The sequence below is a fragment of the Anser cygnoides genome, chromosome 11, assembly GCF_040182565.1.
Source record: "Anser cygnoides isolate HZ-2024a breed goose chromosome 11, Taihu_goose_T2T_genome, whole genome shotgun sequence".
NCBI classification, from domain to species: domain Eukaryota; kingdom Metazoa; phylum Chordata; class Aves; order Anseriformes; family Anatidae; genus Anser; species Anser cygnoides.
The window spans coordinates 1,404,527-1,419,657 of record NC_089883.1 but is presented as its reverse complement, the minus strand read 5'-3'; the positions used below and the strand labels follow the sequence as shown (position 1 = coordinate 1,419,657).

At 49.5% G+C, this 15,131-nt stretch overlaps 1 protein-coding gene across 7 annotated transcripts in view; it reads left to right on the top strand.

Annotated features, from left to right (window-relative positions):
* The window catches only part of GLCE (glucuronic acid epimerase), a 47,467-nt gene that overhangs the window by 17,699 nt on the left and 14,637 nt on the right, over positions 1-15,131 (top strand). Inside the window, exon 1 of one of the 7 annotated variants that reach the window (XM_013193250.3) lies at positions 3,373-3,608. The exons of the other annotated variants lie outside the window; for them this stretch is intronic. The gene's annotated coding sequence lies outside the window, so the exon portion shown is untranslated. Of the gene's footprint in view, positions 1-3,372; positions 3,609-15,131 lie in introns of those variants that run through there. 7 annotated transcript variants of the gene reach the window in all.

Here is a 15,131-nt window from a genome sequence, read left to right as displayed (position 1 = left end):
AGTATCGTCGTCAGTCTCAGCACATTTTTCTTAATTTATTTTCATTAGATTAATGGCCTCATCGTGGGATAGACATAACTTGCCTATAAAGCAATCGTTGTATTTGTATATAGACGGATAAAGCTCCCCTCCCTCTGCGGCCGTTCTCCTTGCGGCTCCACGTGTCCGGCGTTACCACCTGGCACCTTGGCTAGCAGGGAACTGGGATAAACTGGTGTTAGGTGCGCTGACTTCCACTGTGTCCATCTTCCCAAGCACCAAAGTCTTCCGTTCTTTGGTAAGAGCAAGGCTTTGAGGCCAGCTCGGACTGTTTCTAAATACTCTCCTCAGGTTCTCTCATTTTGGAGCTCAGCTCAATGTCTGAACCACGAAGATGTTCATAAAAGCTCTAGGAGCGAGCCTGTTGAGTGAATTTCCATTAAGTGGAGATTTCCTGAAGCTTGTTGAAAGCAGGTTTACCTAAAGTAAGCAGTTGTTCTTATGTTTTTGTTAAGGATATTTTTATTTTGGCAAACGTTCTTCCTCCAAAGAGGCAGAGCCGTTCAAATCTCGAAACGCTTGCAATCTGTCTGCTACCTACCTGCAGAATAGGACTTGCAGGCTGTGTTTCTGTAACTTGCCGTGTTCTGGGAGGCAGCTAACAGTGCTGGTCATTGCTGCGCATCGGGAGTTAGCATAAGAGGCGGTGTAGTTCAAGGGTTGACATCTTTCCTCAAATCTGTGCAGCAAAAACATATTTGTCTCTAATCTGTGCAGCAAAAACATATTTGTGCTAAAATAAGAATTGGTAACAAGGGTGGAGTTTGTGTTTAGATGTGCAGTTCAGGAATTCCTGCTGCAAAATGTGCTCCCTGCTTCGACAATGAAAGGTCTTCTGTGGAATCTAAAATGAAAATATTTCAGATCGGAAGGTTTAATTCAGATTAAGGTTCAATTTCTGTCGTTGTCTCTTCCTCCTTGCTTCCTCCCTCGTGACCTTGCATTTTTCATGGTGTAGAACAGACCGGGTAGAGAGGAGGAGAAAAGGTGAGGAAAGAGCTTGTTGCGTAACCCATTGCTCGTGCCTTTGCTTCAGTATGTTCTGCTCAGCTTAAGCACTTGTTTTAACTTGTGCTTTTGCTGTGGGAGTGAATGAGAGAGTCACTGGGAGGCTCTGGAGAATATCCTCTGCGTGGGTTTTAGTTTCTGCCTCAGGGTCCTGGACAGCACTTCTTGCCATTGGAAAATGTGTGTTTTTGGAAAAAGAAAGCGTTGCTTTAGTCGTATCTGATTTGCTGCAAGTCGTACTTGAAAGGTCAAGTGTGCTGGTCTGTAGCTAAGCACGTGAGTGTCCTTGGGCCTGGGTTCATTTTCGGATGATGAGAAAGCATTCTGGGTTTGTGGTTTCTTGCATGTAAATTTTTGCATATGCTGATCGCTTTGGGAGATGCTTTGTAATGAGGGAATTCTGAATTAAATTGGACTTTCTTAGTTTTTAAGCTTTTTCTTAAAGCTTCTTTAAGCCTGCTTTGCTTCTCCTCAAAATAGCAAACCTGATTGCATCCTTCCTGTTTATTCCTTCTTTCTCTGAAATCTTCCTTGCTGTTAAACTTGCGGTAGCAGTGCTGCCTACCTTTGCGGGGGAGAGGAAGAATTGCTCTTGTTGTGTTTCACAGCAGTTTATTTAAAATAGAAAAAATCGACTCCTACGTCTGCAGAGCTGAAGTTACTTTGGAAAAAAACCAAAACAGGTAAACCACAAAACAATTTCTTCTAGCAACAGGAATAAATGCACGGGGTGGTGATGACTTAACCTGTTTTGGAAGAGAGAATACTTTTCTACCAGTTCTGACTCATTGTCCAAACGCACTGTGTGTTTATACAAATACGCATTCATACATCATTTATTGACACGTAGCTGGTGCATGGTCCACGAGGCTCGGTCTGAGTCACGATCAAAGAGCACGCGTCTACTGCAGGTCTTACCTTTCACCTGAGGCACTGGGGAGACAGGTGCAATTGGGGCCTTTTTGGAGGAGAACGGCTGAATATGAGAAATGCCTTTATCTGGCTTGTGTCGTGTAAATAATTATTTTTTCTTGAATGGAATAACATAAAATGTGACTGCGCTACAGGCTTGTGGTAAGCGTGTGCAATCCAGCAGTGAAACTGCATTGCTCCTGGCATCTGTAGCAAAGCTCCCATAGGTTAATTTGTGTAAAATGAGACACGAGAAGAGAGTAGAAGGAAAAAAAGAAAAGTGGGGTGTGGAGGAGGTGCAGTGAGAAGTCAGGAACAGCCCCTGCAAGGCTGAAGTTGTGCGCGGTGGTCTGCTCCCATCGCCGCGTCTCGCCGGGATCCCACCGAGTTTGGATTCGCTCGAACAACAGCTTGCAGGCCAACACGGAGTCTACAGTAAATGGAGCTGGAGAGTCAAAGATTTAAAAAAAAAAAAAAAAAAACCAAAACATGCTAATTTCCTTGAGGGTTTGTTCTGTAACATAGCTCTGAAACTTAGCTGCCTGCTTGCCTGGGAGAAAGGAGAGTGCGTCGCTCGGTGCCGAGCCGCTCCCAGGGAAGCGGTGTTCTTGGCTGGCGGAGCCGGTCGTTTTCTCCTCTGCTCCACCTTTTAAAAATAATGGATTTTAAAAAGCAGAGGAGATCGATGCCAGGTTCCAAGTCCTGCAGTGACTTGCGTGCCAGGTGATAATAGCGGGGTGGCTGCAAGGGTTTGGATGAGCACAAACGTAACCCAGAAGCATTATGTGCAAGCCTGTCTGACAGCCAGGTCGTGGGCTCAGCTAGTCTGGGACACTCAAGTGTTTCAGGAGGAGAGTTAAGAGAATTTGTTGACAGCAGCTGCTCGTGTGCTAAAACAGTTCAAAACCACGGTCAGTGCTGCAGGTACGGAACAACACCGTGGCTCTGGCAGCCCAGTCCCACTCCTCTGTGTGAAAATCCAGCTGGGAGCATCACCGGAGGGCCTGCAGCTCAAGTTAATCCCATCAAACGATGAGCCTGGAGAGGAAATGGAAACCATCGTGTAGCCTCAGACAGAAATCAGTCTGTGCTTGTTAGGATCAAGGTTATTCCCCTGCCAATAATTCCCCTTGAGACACATGAAGTCTCTGACAGCATCTTTTGCTTAATAATGCAGCCAGACACGAGGGTCAACTCCAGGTTTTTTTCATGGGACCGATCCCAAGCAGAAAATCGGGAAGATGATGTTGTCAAGAGCAGTAAGTTTGGGTTGCAGCTCTCTGTTCTGCAGGGTGCTTGCTAACTAGAGTTCGAAGAAATTTGAGTGCAACTTCTTAAATACTGAGTGTCTTGTTACAAGATTTTAATTTGGTGTGTCACAACAGGAAGAGCAGCTAAAATCTATTTTGAGAAGTGGAGCCAAAGGTCTTTGGAGGCTCCCTCTGGATTAACATTGGCCATAAACACAAATTTGGAGCCGAGCATTGTCTCTTTGTAAACCCTCTCCTCTCTTGAATATAAGAAATTGCAGTCGGGATGTCTTCACCCCCCTAATTACTGAGGCGGAAGCGGGGAGGAACCTTGGTCACAGAGGCTGATGGATAACAAGTCTTGTAAGCAGAGCTGCTGTGTACAGCCAGGATATCCGTGTAAGTTCATAATTTCTGGGGTTTAAGAGCTGTTTTTATTGGGATGACTCGACTGGTCCAGCACTCGGTGCGGAGAGCGGTGGGGTAAGGGAGGGACCGCGGGGAAGCTGCCGATCCCGAAGGGCAGGCCGGGGCTGTGCGTGCAGGCCGGGAGCTGCTCTTCCAGTTCGCTTCGTCAAAAGCCTTTTCCTTCCACGTGAGAATTGTGCAAGCCGTGTCCTCTGGTGTGAGTGGTGGTGGTTTGGAGTGATTTTACCAGCCTGCGAGAAGTCCTTCAGCATGTGGAGGACCCCTCATGGGGGTCCTTTGGTGGATATCTTTGGTGTTCCAGGGAATCCAGATGAAGTCAATTTTCTCTTATATTTTTGGGGAAGCTAAGACTTGCACAGTTTTCAGGATTGAGCTAGGAAAGGAAAACCTCCTTCGGAGGAAATCGCTCCTCCGTGGGTGCACTCAGTTTAATGGATGTGACATGCAGCAGCGATGTTTTAAAGACCGATGCTCCTTGTGGTGAAGCCTCACGGTCTCGAGGGGGCTGCAGGCTGAAAACTTGTTGGTGAGGTGCAGAGAGTTGCTCCAAGAACACGATGGCACTCGGGAACGGACTCCTCAGGCTGCCCTTTTACCTTTCTGCTTGTGACTCTTCCCTGTTGGCACCTTGAGCCGATTTCCTTCTGGGTGGGAGCATCCCATCTGTGGAGTGCTTTAGGGCACGCTCCAGCTGCTTGCTGGATTTTACTTTTACTTTTTTTTTTTTTGCCAAAGTACAAAAAGCAACTTTACAAGCTCCTACTTGAAGCTGTTAGACAAACTGAATAGAGCCATTAGTGTAACATCTATCCTCCATTAGCTAAACGTTTCTAAATGTTGTAGAGCACAGTGAAATATTAATTTTTTTTTCCTACTTCAGTCCAATTATTACCACTTTACTAGGGAATGACACTGGGAAAAGGGAGTTTTTGCAGGGGAGGCATGGGCACGCTGTTATGCTGCCTCTCCTAAGGACAAACCACTTACACTTGCTGAAGTCCCATTAGACGGGGATGAAATTAAATCAACTGCTCCAGGAAATGAGACAAACGTTCCATCAAAAAAAAAATATCTGTCCAACTGTAACAACTGGTTTTGATATTCACACAGTGAAGCAGAGAGCGCTTGCAGAGACGTCGGATAGAGGAGACTTGGCCGTGAAGGGGCTCTTGCAGACAACTCGGCCCTGCTTCTGCCCCCTTACTTGTGCCCTGGTATTCGAACTTGCCCCATGAAAGGACTCTCGCCCCTTCTCCTGCCCCCCTAATTTCCATTCCCAGCGAGTATTTGGTGGCTGAGTGTCCTTGTTTCCTGGGGAAGCTCCCAGCACAGCCCTGCCTTCCCTCACCCTGCTGCCGCCCGCATCCTGCTGCTGCGGTCCTGGTGCTGGGGCTGCTCCGTGGCCCGCGGCCCCTTGCCCTTTTTGTCAAAAATCGGCCTGCTGAAGTTTAGTTTGCAATGCTGTGTGACCCCCAGGTACTTTCAAAGCTCAAAAATAAACAAAAAACAACAACAAAGCCATCCTGTTTAACAGGACAACTTCTGTAATTGTGTATTTTCTTTTTGGTCCGGAATAATTTGCATTTGTTGACTTTTTTCCTTTTCTAAACGTCCCTCCTGGTTTCTTAATCATCCCGTTTTCCTCTGTCCTTGGGGCGCTTTGCAGATGTGCTGCGTGGCGGCGAGGCCCGCCCCGGTTAGTGAAGGCCTTGAGGAGAGCCGAGGGGCCCGCTCGGTGCTGGGCCCGCTCCGTGCTGGGTCCCCTGGTCCCCGCGGATCGGCCGCGGCCTCGCAGGCTCCTTTGGGCTCCTTTGTGTCCCGTTACAGGCGTTCAGATCGTGGATGAAATGTCTCGGGGTGTATGGGAAGACCTGACGCATCCCGGCCCTGAGAATGTCAGGGTAGAACGCCTATAAAATGCGTATTTATTTTTCCAGCAGGGATGGGTGTACAAAGGTCACAAAAATGAGGAATTTGAAACCGCAGAAGAATTCTAACGTTGATATTTCCTGCTGTCTGTACGAAAATGGAGCCGGTTGATTGCTCCAGTTGGCAAAAGCCCTTTAAAGCAAGGCGAGGCCTTCCGGCCCGAGCTGGGAGCAGCCGGGCACCCGCGCCCCAGGCCGGGCCTGCGATCCCCAAACACAAACCCCGAGGTTTTACAGTTTTCTCTCTCATGGAGGAAAGCCTTCTTGATGGGTAGACTTAAAATTCTAGCAACCCACGTGGAATTTGAAAGCTATAAATCGTGCCAAGCCCGCGTTACGTTCCGGGTTGCGCGTGGAAGTCTGTACTAATAATTGTAGGTATGCATCCCCGTCCTGCTGGAAGCACAAACTGGAGGAATCTCAGAAATGTGTGTTGGATGTTTAACAGTAATCACCTTCTGTATTAAAAACAGAAATAAGCAGTTCACTGTCGTGGCTTTACAGAATAATTCGCAGCTGATGCAGTTTGCTATCAGGTAGCTTTCGGCGTGCTTTTATATCGTTTCTGATTTTATTCTGCCCTGCTTTTTCATCAGCTCTTCTAAGGAGCTGGAGTAGAAAGGATTAAAAATAAATAAGTAAAAGGCTATCTCCGTCGTATGCCTTATTACCTGCCTGTATGCAGTTGTGGGCTCTATTCTAAAAACCAGAATTCAAGTTACTGTAAAAGCTAGCTCTGCCTTTGTTGTGAGCTTCAATAAAAACAGGATTTGTGCGTTATCTTGGTCTCCCTAGTATCCAGCCCCGCTGCCTTCTCCTAATCTCTGGCTTGCCAAATATGAAAAAATGTAGAAACGGAAGGTTTCCAAACACATTTGCCAGGGTTAATGCCAGAGTCTAAACACAAACTCTGCCGGGACAGGTTGTTACTGGGAGCAGCGCTGGGTGGAAGGGGTGGGCTGAAAGAAGCCCAGAACCTCCTCCTGAAGGCGCTGCCTGGGGTCCCCAGCGCATGGTACGTGTGCTTTTGTCTTTTGAAAGTGGGATTTTGGGAACAGGGACGTGCTTGTGCTGTGTTGCTTCGGCTCCTGTCGGGTGCTTGTGCCTGCTCGTGCTGGGTTGTGTCCGCCTTGTTTCTGTGTGAAAACCAGGAAAGTAGCAGTAAGTGATTGTAATCCCAGCTTCTGAGGCTTCCTGGGAAAATCCCTTCAATGAAGTTTCTCAGTGGCATTGCTTGTTGTTGTGCAGGTTGTTTGCTCTGGAAATACTTGGGGAAGCAGCACAATTTTGCTGAAACCTTTAATTCAGCAATCGGGTAACTGCCACCAGTGAGCGACTCCTTCCCGAAGAACTATCTGCACACAGCATCGAGGTTTGCTGAGCAATAAAAGTGAGGCACTTTTAGACGGTTTCTCTGACTTAAAGCAAATTTTATTTATCTGCTATTAGCTACGTTGCTTCCTTAACCTCTGCTTTTTGCATAGTGAAAGAGGGAAGAGGGAACCTACCTGCACAATACATAGGAATGTAACAGAGTGGTTTATGCTGATAACGAGCCACAAACATCAGCGAAGCAGCAGGGTTTTGGGCTTGATAGGTGTTGAAGCCTCCAGGAGAGCACTTTGGGGTGGCACAAGGGGGCTGCCAGCACATTTGATCCCTGAAACTGGTGCTGGTCATGCTGTGCTTTGCAGACCCTGCGTGGCTGTGCTCACTGGGAGGTGAGATCCCCTACAGAAGCTGCACGAGGCTTGCTGGGTGATTACCAAGCAAAATTGTGCTCTGCTGAGGGCGTTAGACGAAGCCTTGAAGGTTCATCCGCTTAATATGAATCTCGTGTGATTTTTAGGGTCAGCTGTGCATCCTCCAAAGCATCGCACTCGCTCCTTTTTAAATGGTGGCAGTGTTCGAACTAGAAAGGCTCTTCTATTTTTACTTGAAGGCTGCATGCAAGCAGGCTTGCCAAATACATGCCAGATGTCTGAGCTGTACTTTGGAGCGCTCTTTGTATGGGATTCTTGTAGGCATTGTCATGAATTGGCAGCAGGAGCGCCGGCATCGCTGCTCTGTGGCTCTCCTGTTGTCGGTGGAGCGCTGTCGGGAAGGAAAACGTGGGGCCGTGGTTCCTGCTGAAACCCGCGCTGCCTGTCGGGCTTGGAATGGCTGGGAGAAAACGATCGTGTATTGAATCATTGGGATTTTCTAGCCGAAGCTATAAGGGGATCCTGGTAGGAACAAGTGGAAAGCACAAAGCAACTTGGGGCTTCCTAGCGGCAAGAAGGAGGGAGCTTGGCACAGGAGCGGCAGGCTTTCCTCGTCTGTTTGCGTTGAAAGGTCTGTCAGAGCAGAACGCAGGAGCACAGTTTTCTGCAGAGGAGGAAATCTGTGCTGCTCTGGCTGCTCGGAGCTTAGGGCCGTGATTTCTCAGTTCCTAGGAAGGCGCAGGAGGAGGGAGCCTGGCTGGGCTCCGCGCCGGGGGCTGCGTCGTGCAACGGGGTGGAGGAACCAAGCAGCATGTCGTGGCTGCTAACGCGTATGGAACTGCGTGAGACAGCTCCAAACGTCTCTGATAAGCCAGGAAAATGTGAAGTGGTAGTGAAAAATCTCATTTTGGTCCGAAGTTACGTGTTTTTCCATTAATTTACAGGGGAAACACATCTGCTGATGGAAGCAGCAGCGGCGATGCTCTCCAGCAGCAGCCTGGCGGCTCTTTGGGTCTGTCAGGGGGCGACGTTTCTGATGTTGCCCTCACTCCTCAAAAATGAGGAAAACAAAGCTTCAGGCTCGTGTTTTAGTTCGCTCAGTGAGTGTTTTCAGTAGAGACAGGTAAACAAGCGAGAGATCCGGATGGCTTCCCCAGCCACATCAGGGCAGCCACGCGTGACGCGCAGAGCTTGTCCTGAAGCAGGCGATGCCAGACCCAAGGGAGACGTGGCTTTCGTGTTTTGGTAAAGCTGCATCGCTAAGCAAAGGGGGTTTGCTGTTTTTTAAGCATCGCTATATTTCCGAGCATTGCTCTAAGCCCTCGACATGCTAAGAAGTATAACCTGGTGATATGTGGCCAGGAGCTTTCTCCTACATTGTTGTGGGCTGCACACCTTAAACACAATTTTTTAGTACAGTTCCTGAATCTGGCCTAGAATTATGTTGGAAATCCTGTATTTGTGGCTTGAAAAGCAAGGTTTCTTCCTCTCAAAGACCGGTGATTTCAAGTTTAGTAGTGGTAAGTTTTCTGCCTGTTCATAATCCACATTAAGTCACTCTTCAGTGGCAGACCTTAGGTGAAGTTGGTTTAAACATTGTGTTTCAGATTAGCTCTTGCTGCAGATAATAAAAATGACTATAAAAATGTTAGTCTTGACCCTGCTGATATTGGAAGATCCTTATTTTTGTAATAAATTCCCGTTCTGGCCTCCCTCCGTGCCTTCTCCAGGTGCATATGCTTTGCTATCATGCCGTCAGAAGGGGAGCAGGGGCAGGAACCTGGGCTTTTTTGTCTTACCAGCCTCTGAGATGTACACGCAGAGTGTTGAGCTGCGGGAAGGATTTCTGAAGTAGCTGTGTTCCGACTTCTTAGAGCTAAATAGACCCTGACTTAGTGGTTTATCCTCTCTCCAGCGGCACGATCAAAATTTAAATTACTGCTGGTGTACTGGATCGGTCCTTGCATTAAAGGAATTTGGCCTCACATCCTCGCTGTCGGGAAATGAGGTTACGGGGGTTGTGTCCTCCAGCAGAGAGCTGGGATCCCGGCCACGAGCTTCCCATTGCACCGGGTGGCCGTGGGGCGGTGGCGATGCCCGGGTGTTAGAGACAGCGTGGCTAAAAACACTAAAAAACTCTTTATACATCAACACTTTCTCATAATAATTCTGCCTAACAGAGAGCTTGCACACGGGTGCTGGGGATGTGATGCGCTGCGAGGATCGCAGCTGTTAAACGTTCTGTGCCACGCCACTTCCAAACAGCGCTTAAAATAACTTGTGGACGAAAATCGCTTTTGTGCTCAGATGCTTTTAGTTTGGGAAAGGCAAACGGTTGCAGCGAACGCCGCGCTGCTGCTCCGTGACAGCAGCCACCAGCACTTCCATGACACACAGCCGTGAGAAGTGCTGCGGGAGCCGGGCGGGGACGGGGTTTTAGGGGCATTTAAAATTTTGCCGCTCTCCGTCTTCAGGATGCAACGTGTCTCTTCCTTACAAAGGCAGTGACAAATAGGAGCTGACATGGTGATGGGGTAGTTGCCAGCGCCGGTGATTAAATGTGACCGGTATTGAGACGGCGGGACGGGAGTGATGGCTGCGTTGGAGAAGCCGGCGGCAGAGTTACCACGGAGGCTGGGCTTGGGGACAAAAACTGTGCTAATCAAGCCAGACTTGGTGCTCAGGTAAAAACACGTGGCTTGTTGATGTAAATAACCGGTGGAATTACACCCTCGTGAACCCTCCTTGCCACTCTTGGGCTGCTTGCAGCTGTGGGTTGAAGCAGTCTGCAGGCGTGGGGTGCGAGCTGGGTGCTGCTGCTCGGCAAGGGGCTGCAGAGCAAAGTGTGAGGAGGGATTTGTGGAGTCTGCTTTTCTCTGCCGTAGGGCTGTGGGATGGAGCAGGTGCTGTCCCCGCGCACAAATCAGCGCCGCTGCCCGCAGTGGATTTATGGGGACGTTAGCTGGGATGTTAACCCAGCGGTTAACAGGGTTAACTTCGCGGGCATCCCGCTCGTCGCATCTCACCAGGCAGCGCTGCAAGGGGAAAGGTGCGAGCAAGGGGCTTCACCTCCTTGTTTTGGGGTCGGGCTTTTATGTCATGAAGGCAAATGGTGGGAATGACACGTTTTACGTGGAAGTGAGAAGCCAGGGATGTGCTGGGGAAGACAAAAAGGAGCAGCTGCAACCCCTGTGCCTGCGGTGCGGTCGGCACACGTACCTGCACCAGCTCCTGTGAATTCAGCACAGCTGGCAGTCGCAGGTCCCAGGCTCTCTGCAGAGACGACAGCTCGGGTGCTGCTTAAAAGTCACCTGCGGCTGTTGGTGGGAACTCCCCGGTCACTGGCCCCAAAATAAGTGTGCTGAGAGCCGCTTCCCTCCAGCTGGCGTCTCCTCGGTGCTGTGAGCGGCTTCCAGGAGGGCACAGCTACTGGAGCGGACACGTGCTGAGGCTTTTTGGAAAGCGGTTTGAGCTGGGTTTGGTAGCGGCAGCATCCAGGACAAGCGGGTCCCGTCTGCAACAGGCACAGCCACGGAAAGGGCTGGGGTGCAGCTGCCCCGGCTGCTCGCTTCTGGCAAGGAGGGAGCCCAGCTCCCTGCCACGGCACCAGCAGCTCCTCCGAGAGCCGCGTCCCTTGGTGCTGCTGCCTCGAGACTCGTTAGGGCATTTACGCGTGGCTTCCAGAGCCTAAATATAAGGAGACCGATGGAACGGTTTTGTCTTTCGCTTCGTTAATCTGTGTAGTAACACTGTGATACTTGATAGCTTGGAAGGAGGCATCGTAATGCCTCTGTGAGCAGCAGCTAGATTTCAGAGTTATTGTTTGTGCCGGTAGTGAGGGGTTTAATAGCTTAATCTATCTGCAAAGTGAGTAGATTTATTGGGCTGTACAACGAATGGGCTCGTAATTACAGCAGCAGTCCTGTGAACTGGCCGTCCTGATAAGGCAGGGAAGTATGGCATGCAGAAGCGACTTCATCAAAGTTCTGTAGCGGTACCCTGTACTAAATTTACTGAAATTAAAAAGAAAGGCACCTTGGTAGTCCTTCCTGGGTGAGCGAGAGCTTCCTGAGCATTGGGGCCGGCCGCCTGGGCTGGGGCACACAGACCGAGCGGGTACGCACAGAAACCCCGATAAGCTCATCGCTTGCACCGCGAGCCAAGTGGCTGCCTGCCCAGCGTCGTTGACACTTATTTATTTATTTTATGTGTAGCTGAGATTGCAATTACGCTCTGAGCCGTAGTAGATTTTCTTTTTAATTAGTGCAGCCTGATAAATACTTTACAAAGCACGCAGTATATTCTGGAAGTAAGAAAGAAGACCGATGCTTGCTCTGTAGGACAAGAAACGTAAACAGTCTCGTAAACAGTCTTGTTGCTTTGGGATTTTCCTGCAGTTAACCGTTATACATAGCATGAGGGGAAACTTGAAATAAATTCCTGGATGAAGGTTCCTCCCCGTGTTTTAGATCCTTTCTGTCCGGCAGCCCACAGATGGAGAGTTGGAAGCAGCGAGGATTAGGCAGTAAATCTGCGCTAAAGAGCCGCGGCAGAGGCTGGTAATCTGTGCTCAATTATGGCAGATACGTTCATTTGGTTGCACGCTGCTGCAATTTCCTAGCGCTTAAGGAAGAAAGAAGCCACCCTGGCGGCACACCGGGTATTAAAATACCGGCCGGATATGGGCTCTGTACAAATCACGCATACACAAAATGGTAGAAACAAGGCTTGGCTGCTCGGACCAGTTGGCCGGGCCCTGATAAATTCTCATCTTGTCAGAATATTTCCAGCGGTTGGCCCCGGTGCGTAGCGTTGTGCAAAACGCCGCCAGCCTGCCAGCAGCGTGGGGCAGCAGGCAGGGGTTTTAGGCAGGGCATCGAGGAGCCAGCACCGGCGGGTTTAGGACGCAGGCAAAACACATTTGGGAAGCGTGGAGCTGTCAGGAAGTTTCAATAATCCGTAAATGTCTCATTTTAAGGCGTAAGTGAGCTTTGGCAAAGGATGAGGAGTTTTGATATTAAATTATCCAAAAGATTTAATTTTCTGCAGTTATTAAAAACAAGCCCCGAGTTCTTTTTTTTTTTTTCTCTCTCTGTTACAAAACATTGGGCTAGTCTAATGACTGGACCGAACAGCATTTTGCTGCGTGTAACGAACGGGAAATGGGGGGAAAATTCTGCCTGAGGTTTGTGTGTAGCTGAGTATAACTTTTAGATCAGGCTATTATTGAAGTTCCAGTGTCTCTTCTTTAAATATTGGGTTAAACGTATCTCAGATTGGCAGTCGCTGCTCGGGTTTTTTTCTCCCTGCGCTAAACGGCTTAGCCCGGCGTAGAGGCTTCAAAGTAAATAGGTAGCTTATCGCTATTCGGCAGAAATCCCTGGTCTTAAGTAAAAATACTGCCCGTCTTCCCGCCGAGCAAACACAGAGCCGGTGCGTTCGGCTGCTCCGAGACCTCCCGGGTCTCAGCGGGCGGCTGCGTGCCGGTTGTTGGTTAAGCGCACCCAAGGTTAAACGCGGGCGCTTTCGCTCGCTGCCGGCCTCGCTCCGGGAAGGGTGCTTTTGGGGTTGTGTTTTTCTTTTATTTTGGGTCACTCGCTTAGGAAGGCGCATGTTTTCGGGGCTGGTGGTGCTGGGGTTGCTCCCGGATGGAGCTGCGGTGGTGGGTGCCAGGCTCACCGGGGCGGCACCGAGCGAAAATAAAGGCAGCGAGGCCGCGGGGCACGTGTGGCACCGTCCTGCCTGGGCACGCAGCCTGCCCGCAGCTGGCCCTGCCTTCCTGCAGGAAAAGGGATTTTGCATTTTGCTCTTGCGTCAGGGCAGTGGAAAGGCAGGCTTCCGGATGGAAATAATAAGTCAATTATTTTATCTCGTGTTTCGAAAGCGCGATGTGGGAATTGGCACGGACGGCGCGTCCCGCTGAGCCCGGCTCGCTGCGAAGTGAGCTGCAGAGGGCACTGCGTGGGGTGGGAGCACAACACACGAGAAGGGACCTCTTAAAGACGTTGGCAAGGGCTGGTCCCTCAAGGAACACGAGTTACCTGGCAGCGGGGGGGTGTTTGACTTTCCAGGGGGCCACAGCTTTGCTCCGCGGGGCTGCGGGGAGCAGTTGTCTCCAGCCCGCGGTGCCCAGCGCCGTCCCGATCTCGTAAGAGGGATTAGCCAAAATGATCCCTTGAAGGAAACTGGGGGTTCTTGCAGAAACTCACTTTCTCATTTTCGTGCCAGCTTCCTTCTTCTGGCTCCAGATTTCGTTCTTCTGTTCGCTTTCCTTTCTTCTTCCAGGGATGCTCACGCTGATTCAAAGGCTTGTCCTGTTTACCGGGTGCTTTGTAGAGAGCGCGGTGACGGGGGAGGAAAGGCATCTGAGTTCCCGGGCTGGAAATTCTGCGCTGTCATCTTGGGATTTTCAAACAGAGGGAGTCCTCTTACTGGTTGTGACAGTAAATACACTAGTTGTTAGGTTTGCATTATAAGATCCTGCCTTTTGTTCAAAGGACATTTTGGTGTTGATAGTACCGACTTCCAAAAAAAAACCCACAAACCCTCGAGGAAGGAATGAAATGCCGGTGAACAGCTAAAATCACAAGAGGCTCTGACATTCACTTAGAATTAGGTTTGGCTGAAGATCTTTGATAGATGCAGGCGTTGTGTGTGTAGTAACAGTGCTACAGGAAAGTGGGGAGCGTTCAGTGGCCACGTCTCGTTGGGAAGCATCGCATCAGTCCCCGAACGTGCTGCAATGGAAAACTTAGGGGGAGGATGTGCTGTGGCATCTGCTGTAACTCAGTGTTTTCGCATTAACACCCCTGTGTAACTCCCACTGAGCTTAAAAAAAAACCAAAAAACTGGAAGGGTTTATTGAAATAGTTTTCTTCTAATGGTTCCTGGAAAACCAAAGAAATGCTAAGTGTCGCGGGGGTTCTCCAGCTGGTTCCCGGACCCGGGAGCGAAGTGCTGAACTGCAGAAGGAGGCTCCTCAGCTGGTGCTGGCGGTGATCAAAGGGAAACGGCCGAGTCAGTGCTCAGAGAAAAGAGTAAGTGGAAAAATTAGTGTTAGCCATCAAGGAGTGAGGGCACACACGGCCAGCTGCTGTCAAGGAGGTGTCCCCAGATGTGTCCCTGCTTCCCGGGAAGTCTGACAATTCTATATGCATTTATATATTGGCTACATATATATATAAATAAATGTGTGTATATTATTAACGTTTCCCCTTGAATACACGGAAATCTGACAATGATTTGGGCTTCAGAGAAATTCCTGCTTTTAATATATTCAACACAGTTCTGCAGTTCAAAAAGCTGTCTTACAAAGAGGCTTCTTAATAAATATTGCAGCAAGTAAGTTGCTTTTATTTAAGAAACGCGTACCGGAGCTGAACCTGTCACTCGCAGATACGCAGCAGGGACTGCTGGTTCCTACCTCACAGCATGGAGCACCAAGGCTTGTCCTTTTTCCAGGTAGGAGTAAGAAAGCAGCGGTAGCAAGGCTTTATTTTTATGTAGCTCCATTGTTCTTTATGCTAAAAACAACGTTTCTGAGGCCTTGACACCTCACTGGAGTTGGCAAAATAAATGTCTCTAAATGCATCCCTTCTGGGGGCTGCAAACCAGTTCGCTCTGTAAGAAATGTTATTTCCCTGCATTTTAATTAGTTTAATGATGGCTCGTAGAGCAAGTGCAGAAGCAGTGGAAAACTAAGGCGGTATTAATTTGTAGATTGCTTGGGCGCTTCTTGCAGGAGGAGCGTGAGCCCTGAGGCTGTGCCGCTTACAGCAACGCACCGGGTCCTGCCGCCAGCTCCTGTAGCCCCGAGCCGTAATTCAGCAGAGGAATTGGAGGAATTTTTGCCGGGCTTCTGC